The following is a 10,091-nucleotide window of genomic DNA, read 5'->3' as shown; positions in this document are numbered from 1 at the left end:
AAGCAGTGATGCCTGAAATGGAGGCAGAGATGATGACATGGAGCTATGGAGCAGCTGGAGACTTTAGATCCAGAGAGGGAGAGCGATTGTGTGCTGAAGACCTGGGGGGTACTGGGGAAGGATTGCATGGAGGGGATTGTAACCATGGCAATGAGACGAATGAATGTAAAACTAATATTCTCCCATATAAACTATCACATAATTCACAATAAAACATTTAAGAAGAAGAAGAAAAAAGAATATAATTATATATCTTTGATGGGTTTAACTTGCTAACTGTATTCACATTGCCTTATATTTAGTCATCTTTCTTAACCACTAATCAGTACTTGAGTTTCTTGCATCTCTAATATGATTCTTTCTGTGATTCCATGTTGCTGATCAGAATTACATACAGAAGAGGAACTTGTGCCTTCGCAGATTGACTTTGACTAGCTTATGTTTAACACTCAGATCAGATCTTTGGATTCTTAAGCCCAAGGCCATTTCCAAGGATCTGTGTTAGGAGCCCTGGTGGTGCTATGGGCTAGGCATTGGGATGTTAACCATAAGGCTGGCAATTCAAACTTACCAGATACTCTGCAGGAGAATGATGAAGCTGCCTGTTATTGTAAAAATTTTCAATCTCAGAAACCCTATGAAGGTTGCTATGAGTTGGAATTGATTTTATGACACTGGGTTTTTGGGTGCTAGTTCAAATTTGATTTCCTTATCAAAAGCAATGAAACAATGTTATCCAGTTCAGACACATATATATATTTGGCAAAAATTGATTAACTGCCTTATGCTTAAGCTTTTATAGAAATGACTTCTAACATACTACTATTAAAGTAACAGTATTTTAAACTTGTGTTTTTACATGTGTATTAAAAGGACAAGAAAGTAAACAATTATAACTTTACAGACTTAGATATAATTATTTACAAGAGTTGAGGAAACTATTGAGAGCAAGGACAGCAGTTATGAATTTGGTGTGAGTCTACGAAAATAAATCTTTCTAACCCTGCTTGTTGAACACTCTGCTGCTGCCTAACTCTACTACACCTCTCTGAAGGGTCTTAAGCACATAAAGCACATGAGAAAACACGTGAATTTGATGGAGTTAGGCTGTAATGAGTTTGGGTGATGGCATTATGAGTGCCATAGCAATCTCAGGATCCAAGGGACATGCTCCACTGCTGTCTCTTTTTACTGAGATCCCCCATTCCTTCTTCTTAGATGGTTCATTTTAAACCTAATGAGATTCTAAAACTGATCAATCCCCTCAACAGAATCCCATCCACCTTATTTGTGTGGTCCCACCCAGTTGAGTACTATGGCTAGAAGAGCCATATCAAGTTATTTATCTGCACCGTAGTAGCTTAACAGATTTTAATTTTTTATTTCTATTTTTTAGTATGTTACCTTTTTAATTCTCTTTGACATAACATTTATCTGACAATGGCATGTTACATTATTAATGTCATATTTAGATTCTAAAATTTTATAGGTTGTGTTTAGAGCATAGATGATCTGTTTAGTTGTACTAAACGTAGGAATGTATATTGAAAAGTTAGAAAAATTCTTATGCAATAACTCTTGTTCATTTATATTATAACATCAGAATTCTTTAAAAAATTTATTTTCCCAAGAAAGACCTAGTCTCACTATCAAAAGTAAGAGCTGTCTGAAATTTGTCTTGAGTTTTTTACAGTATGAAGTACTTCCCAAAATACTACTGTTGTTGTGAGAGTAACAACAACGTTTATTTGTTGGCTTTAAGACTCCTTTTATGACAAGTATAGTCAAAAGTTACATTAAACACAAGCTTTTTTGAGTTTATCCATTTTGTGAATAGCATGTGAAATACTTTGGCTTCCTGTCCTGATTTTAAAGAGAACAACCAAGGTTGTTTCTGTGATAGTCTTTCACATATTATTCCCCTTACCTCTTATACAGCTGGAAAATGTGGCATGAATGCATTAAAATTGTATAGAATCTTATTAAATTTACAGTTTGCAGGATGAAAATCTGAGGACCCTGTTGTACTTCAAAGTTTTCTTAGGGCCCTAAATAATAATGATTTATGAGTTTTTAGTCCTCCACTTGTCAGTGTTTCCTACTGTGGTGACATGCATATTGCTTTGATGGTATGGTGGAAGCCATGCCACCAGTATTTCAAATATCAGCATTCACCCATAATGGACAGATTTCAGTAGAGCTTCCAGACTAAGAGAGATAAGGAAGAAGGATCTGTCCACTGACTTCTGAAATACACTAACCAGTGAAAAAGTTATAGATGGTGGTGGTGGTGTGCTGTGGAGTCAATTCTGACTCACAGTGACACCATATAGGGTTTCCAAGGCTGTAAATCTTTATGGGAGCAGAAAGCCTCATCTTTCTCCCGTGGAACAGCTGGTGGTTTCGAACTGTTGACATTGAGGCAGCAGCCCAACTCATAACCACTACTCTACTAGAGCTCCTTAACATTTTAGATAGCAATAAAAAATTGTATGATACATAGAAGATAAGGACTGCATGTTGGAAGGTACTAAAAATATGATAGGGTACGAACTGCTTCCTCAAAGTACAGTTGACCTTCATGTGAATGGAGTAACGTTTCTGAGACCTTAATTTGCTTGATGTGGCACCATTTAAAAGGATTACCTACAAACATTCGAATATGGAATGCATAAAGTAAGTTGTTGTTGTTAAGTGCTATCTAGTCAGTTCTGACTCATAGCAACCCTGTATAACTTTTCTGAGGAGTGACTGGTGGGTTTGAACAGCCGACGTATGGTTAGCAGTGCAGTGCTTATCCTACAGTGTCACACCAGGACTTCATACAAAGTATGACTCAGGGTAAATTGAAAGTCATCAAAAATGAAATGGAAGGCATAAATATTGAAAGTCTAGGTTTATTCAGTTCCTAGGGAACTGAAATAGACTGTTTTTGGCCCTTGTGAATCAGGCAAACAAATGGTTTACTACGCTGACAATGACAAACTGAAGAGGAATGATGGCACATTCATCATCAAAACAGAACATTTCAAGATCTCTCCGTTAATACACCATCAGTGATAAGATAATATTCATATGCTTACAAGGAAGACAGGAGTTCTGGTATCGTGCTGTAGGATAAGTACATGACCACAAGGTTGGTTTGAATCGCAAAGCTGGCAGTTCAAACGCACAGTTCCCTCTGTGGAAACGATACTGGGTCACCATAAGTTGGAACCGACTTGACGGCACTTAACAACAACACAAGAAAAACTAGTTAATATGGCTTTTCAGTCTGAATTTGATCAAACATTCAGTCAAGAAGCATTTATACTTACTAGTGAATGGAATGCAAAAGTTGGTAACAGAAAAAGAATCAATAGTTGGAAAAAATGGCCTCGGTGATAGAAATGACACTGAAGATTACATGATAAGAGTTTTGCAAGAAAAACATCTTATTTAGTTGCCTATACTGTTTTTCAATAACGTAAGTTATTGACTATACATGTAGACCTCACCAGGTGGAATACAGAATACATAGGAATCAAATCAGCCATGTCTGTTGAAAGATGATGGAGAAGCTCAACATCCTCAGTCAGAATAAGTCCAGGGGCTGACTGTGAAACTGGCCATCAGTCATTCTTATTCAAGGTGAATGAGAATTTTCCTAAACTAATAGAAAATGACTTGTGGTCTTCTTACATATTTGTATGTTTATTCATTATAAATTGTTGGTGATATCTGACAATTTAGGAATGTAGTGGCTCCATACGATAAGCACTGGGCTGTGAACCACAAAGTCCACTGTTCGAGCCTGCCAGCTGCATCATGAGAGAAAGTTGAGACTTTCTGCTTCCTCAAGGATTTAAAGCCCCAGGAACCCTATACAGGGTTGCTATCAGTCAGCATGACTTAACAACAACAAATCTGACTATTTCATTCTTCCTTCTTCTTGTTGTTTTGTTACTAAGTGCTATTGAATCCATTCTGACCTTCTGTATAGGGTTTCTGACCTTGCTGTTCAGACTGACCTTGTGGCCCAGTGCTTATCATACAGTGCCACAAAAAGGATTTCTATAATGAAATAAGCAATGTAAATGAAAGAGAATGAAAGGGGCATTGGATCAGATAGGATTATTGAAAATCATTCCTTTAGAAATGAGAACTGGAAGATTTGCCAACTCCTGTGTGTTTACAGGATTCTCCCAGACTAGACTACTGGAGCATCACATGTGGAAGAGAAAAATATTGAAGCCAACAATCCGTGTAGAATTAAGTATTATCTCAACATAAATGCTTTGGAAGAGTGGGGTCTCCTCTAATTTCTTTATTATTTAAATGAAAATTAACTGTTTACTGAGCATAAGTAATAATGGGTTTGGAAGTTGAAGAGTATATTTTGTCCAAAAGATACCCAACAAAACGAGTGGCTGGTAGATTTGAACTGCTGATCTTTTGGTTAGCAGCTGAGTGCTTAATCATTGCACTACCAGGGATCCTTAAAGAACACTTGCTTCTGAATGCTCCTCTGGTACTATTTATTATGGTTACTGTTTCCCTAGCTGCTACTGCCATTTTTATTTGGAATTATTCTCTCATGTGTTAATGACACCATGAAGAAGGTGAATTATATGATATTCCAAAAGGTTGGGAGTAACTTTGATCTGTTCCGTATCCATTAATTCCAACTGTCTTTTTTCTTGGTTTTCCCTATCCATGAATTCCAACTCAGCATCTTTTTTCTTGGTTTAGGTTCCTCATATATGGAAATAGTTCTTAGGAGAGGTTGAAAAGGCCTTGATTTATAGTTTGATTGGGTATAGAATTCTGGATTGTAAGTTTTTGTTTTTTCTTTTCTTAGAACATTGAAAGCATGTTTCATCACTTTGTAGCATTGGGTGCTGCTATTGACAAGTCCACTTTGTTGTCTTTTCCATTATACTATATGACCTATTTTTATCAATCTGGAAGCTTTTAGCATCTTTTCTTTATCTCTGAAACTTTATGATGAATTTCTTGAAATGTGTTGTTATTCCTTATTTGTAGTAGATCTTCAGAGGGCCATTTTATTTTGGAAAAAATGCCTTTCAGTTTGGGGAAATTAACTTGAATTGTTTTCTTCCCCATTTTTTTCTTCCAAGTTCTCTAGTTGGATGCTCACCACCAGGGTAATATGATGTGATATAGCGTGCTGTGACAAGATGGCTTGGTTCCCCTTCATGTCTTTTATGATAAATTCTCTGATGAATAAATCCCTTTGAGAAAATTTTTATCTACTTTGCAAAAACACTTTTCTTCTTTTTATCTCTATTTGTAACACTGATTTTGTCCTTGTGAGTTATACCTTTTAAATAATTATTATCTACCACTTAAAATGGAGTTTGTTGAGGAAAAGGAAATAAATGCAATTGGTTATTCTGTGTTAAATCTGTCTCTTCATGTAGTCTTTTCCTTGCCAACGTCCTATCCTGTAATCTCAATTAGTAGAATATTTTCTACTAGATCTTTGTCATTCTCTTGAGATGAAGTTTAGCTATCATAAATACCTGTTGTCTTTTTTTGAGTTTTCCTTTGATCATAATGTATTTTGTTTTATTAATTTTAATTTTATTTTCTAATAGTAAATAAGTACATTATTCATTTTTAACTTTATTTAATGTTATTTTAAGTTACCTATTGTCCTGATATGATGCTGGAAGGTAAATATAGGATGACTAACTGCTACGTCTGTGGTTTATTATTAATTTTAATTTTATTTTCTAATAGTAAATAAGTACATTATTCATTTTTAACTTTATTTAATGTTATTTTAAGCTACCTATTGTCCTGATACGATGCTGTAAAGTAAATATAGGATGACTGACCGCTACATCTGTGGTTTAAGTCCACCAGTTGATCTTCTCAAACTTTATACAGAACTGCCTTGACAGCACTTAACAACCACAACAGAGTCAATAGCTTAAATTTAGTTAAAAACTATTTGAGTTGATTTCATATAAGTTAAAATGAATTAATCAGAAAATATGTATTAACTGTTTGGTATGCAAGGAAGTTAAGAGGTATTTATTTTGAGTAGGTGTCTTAAGAATTTTACTAGAACAAATGACAACCTGTATGCCTGTAAAAAGTGGTAAACATTAAGTTCAGTAAAATGAGAAATGCTTAATGAGAAAGTTATAATAGGGGCTTAATCCTTTATCTTTTAATTCCATTTTTCCACAAATTTTATGGACGTTTCCTTGTATGATTAATTGCCAATGAATGCCCTAGATGGGGATAGGTTTTTCACTGTTGTCATAAATGCAAAATGTGTTTGATAATGATTAGGCAATAAATGAGGAGCAGTTAATAGTTGGAATCCTGGTGTGACATTGCAGGATATTTTGCTGAACTGCAAGGTCAGTTTGAACCACAGGGTCGGCAGTTCAGACTCACTTGCCATTCCTCAGAAACTCATAACAGGATTGCTATGGGTTGAGACCGACTTGCTGGCGCTTAACAACAGGTGTAATAGCTTAGCTATCATTAGTATAATGTTCATTTGTATTCAACTTGTATCTTAAGAATAATGTAAAAGCAGTGTTTGTTTTTGTTGTTGTTGCTAGGTGCTATTGAGTTGGTTCCCACTTATAGCAACCCTGTTCATAACAAAATGAAACTCTGCCTGGTTCTGTGCCAACTTCACAATCATTGTTGCTGCCACTATACCAATCTATCTTATTGGGGGTCTTCCTCTTTTTTGCTGATCATCCACTTTACCAAGCATGATGCCATTCTGTAGGTACTGGTCCTTCCTGATAATATGTCCAAAGCATGAGAGATGAAGTCTTACCATCTAGGCTTCTAAGGAGCAATCTGGCTGTACTTCTTCCAACACAGATTTGCTTGTTGTTATGGCAGTCCATGGTACTCTTAATATTCTTCTCCAACTCCATAAGTGAAATGCATCAGTTCTTTAGTAGTGTTCCTATTCACTGACTAACTTTCACATGCATATGAGGCCACTGAAAATACCATGCTTAGGTGAGGTGTACCTTAGTCCTCAAACTGACATCTTTGCTTTTGAACAATTTGAAAAGGTCTTGTGCAGCAGATTTGCCTAATTCAATATGTTGTTTGATTTCTTGACTGTTGCTTCTATGAGTGTTGATAGTGCATCTAAGCAAAATGAAGTCTTTGACAACTTCAATCTGTTCTGCAATTTATTATAATGTTATTTATTGGTCAGTAAGTATTTCAAGTTCTCTTTGCATTCAGCAAACAAGGTTGTATCATCTTCATATCTCAGGTTGTTAATGAGTCTTCCTTCACTCTTGATGCCATGTCCTTTTTCATACAATCCAATTTTTCAGATTATTTACTCAACATACAGATTGAATAAGTATAATGCACACACCTTTCCTGATTTTTAACCATTCAGTGTTCTCTTCCCTTGCTGTTTTCAAACAACTGCTTCTTGGTCTTGGTACGGGTTACTCGTGAGCACGGTAAGTATTCTGGAATACCTATTCTTCACAATGCTATTGAAAGCTTGTCACTATCCTCACAGTCAAAAGTCTTTGCATAGTCAGTAAAGCAATAAGCATCTTTCTGGTAGTCTCTACTTTCAACCAAGATCCATCTGACTTCAGCAATGATAGTCTTCATTCCATATCCTCTTCTAAATCTGGGTGGAACCTCTGGCAGTTCCTTGTGGATGTACTGTTACATCCATTTTTTTAGTTAACTTCAGCGTAGTTTTACTTGCATACGATATTATCCAATGATTTCTGCATTCTGTTGGGTAATAACTCTTTGGAATGGGCACAAAGATGGATCTCTTCTAATCATTTGACCAAATACCTGTCTTACAAATTTCTTGACGTAGATGAGTGACCGCCTCCAGTGCTGCATTAGTTTGTTGGAAGATTTCAGTTTGTATTCTGTTAGTTCCTGGAGTCTTGTTCTTTCCCAGTGTCTTTAGTGCACATTGTACTTCTTCCTTCAGTGCCATTGGCTACTTCTTGAATGGTGGAGCGTTGACCATTTCTTTTTGGTATAGTGACTCTGTATTCCTTCCATCTTCTTTTGATGCTTTCAATGGCATTCAGTATTTTAAAGGCAGTATGATCAATAATTTGATGAAGTTTCTTAACAGCTTTATAAATTTTGTTTTCAATATTAATCTTCTTTTGGAATTATAACCTCAGCACTCTTAAGCCTTTGTCATATTTATCTCTGAGTTTGCTTGTTTTATTATACACAATTTTAAAATCATGTAAACTATATTTTGTTATGGTGCATTTTTTAACTGGTTTCTTCAGATTATTGTTATACTTACATGAAATCAGTCAACCTTTAAATTACACATACACAAAAGTAGGTGGTGATTTCTTTTGCTGTACAGTAATATTTTGCTTGAAAAATGGGTTCAAATTGATTATTTTGTGCTCCTATATTTTATTTAAAGTAACATTCATCTTTTTTTTCAGCTATTGTTTTGAGGATAGTTAGACATGCTGTATTTTTAGTTAATTTATTTCCCCATATCTTGAAGTACTATAGTGAAATGTATAAAGACCTGGAATCAGAAAACCAAAAGGGGAGAAAAATTCAACCCTCTATTTGTAATATTGATGTATTCTATGGACAAAATAGTGAATGATACAAAAAGCATCGTAGAAGAGTCACTGTACCAAAAAGAAATGGTTGCTGTTCAGCTTTTTCAAGAGGTAGCATGTGGTCAAGAACCAATGGTACTGAAGGAAGAAGTCGAGTCTTAATTGAAGGCGTTGGAAAAAACAAAACAAAACAAGGCTCCAGTAATAGATGGACTACAAATTGAAATCTTCCAACAAGCTTATGCAGCACTGGAGGCACTTATTCATCTATGCCAAGAAATTTAGAAGAAAGCTATCTTACGACTGGTTGTAAGAGACCTGTATTTATGCCCATTCAAATGTGAGGTGACCGAACGGAATGTGGAAATCATCGAACAGTATCATTAATATCACAGGCAAGTTAAATTATACTGAAGATAATTTTAAAATGAATGCTACAGTGCACCATCAGGGAACTGCCAGAAATTCAAGCTGGATTCAGAAGACATGAAAGTCAAGATATCATTGCTGATGTCAGAGGGATCTTATCTGAATGTAAAGAATACCAGAAAGATGTTTATTTGTGTTTGTTTGTTTGTTTTTGCTTATTTGTTGACTCTTCAAAGTTTTGGACTTTGTCTATCATGACAAACTATGGATAATTATGTGATGAACTTAACTGTTCTCATAAGGAACCTCTACACAAACCAAAATCAGTTGTTAAAACAAGGGAATACTGAATGGTTTAACATCAGAAAAGGTGTGCTCAGGGCTGTTTTCTTTCACCGTATTTATTCAATCTGTATGCCCAGTACATAATCTGAGAAGTTGGATTGTATGAAGTGGAATGTGGCATCAGGATTGGATGAAGACATGGTAGCAACCTGCAATATGCAGATGATACATCCTTATTTGCTGGAAGCAAAGAGGACTTAAAATACTTACTGATGAAGATTAAGACTTCAGTGTGGATTGTATTTTAATGTAATCCTTACACTTGGACCAATAGCATCATGATAAACGGAGAAAAGATTGAAGTTTTCCAAGACTTCATTTTGCTTGATCCTCAATCAACTTTCATGGAAGCAGCAGTCAAGAAATCAAATGAGGAGACAGAACGAGGGGATACAACCTAGGCAGACCGGTGCTGCGGCAGTAGTCATGACTCATGGTAATCAATGTGAGCTTGCCTGCCACAAGAATATGAAAAAGCAGAGCCACTCAGTTAAGGGATGGACTTTGCTGCTGTTTGCAAGAAGGACTCTGAGATCATGCAACAGAAGCAGAAAAAGGCAAATGAGAAGAAGGAGGAACCCAAGTAGCTTTGTGGCTTCATGTCCAACCTTCTTGCCCTTAGCCTGTATTCTAGGCAGCCAGTCCCACCATGCTCTCCTTTCCTCCTGTACTGCACACAGGTCCCAGCACTGATGGCATTCCCTTTGCTGTGAGTCTGCCGCGGGTCCCTTTTGTGTTTTCTTTCCAGGTCCATACCTGGGAGTGAGGAGGTTACCCTTTCCCAGTGTTTTTCATTCC

At 36.1% G+C, this 10,091-nt stretch overlaps 1 pseudogene; it reads left to right on the top strand.

Annotated features, from left to right (window-relative positions):
- Positions 1–9,719: 9,719 nt before the first annotated feature.
- LOC102827098 lies at positions 9,720–9,880 on the top strand (annotated as a pseudogene).
- The last annotated feature ends 211 nt before the right edge of the window (positions 9,881–10,091 follow it).

Source organism: Chrysochloris asiatica, unplaced genomic scaffold (genome assembly GCF_000296735.1).
Source record: "Chrysochloris asiatica unplaced genomic scaffold, ChrAsi1.0 scaffold00267, whole genome shotgun sequence".
Taxonomy (NCBI): Eukaryota; Metazoa; Chordata; class Mammalia; order Afrosoricida; family Chrysochloridae; genus Chrysochloris; species Chrysochloris asiatica.
Note: the sequence above shows the minus strand (reverse complement) of the source record. Positions and strands in the feature narration are given on the sequence as shown.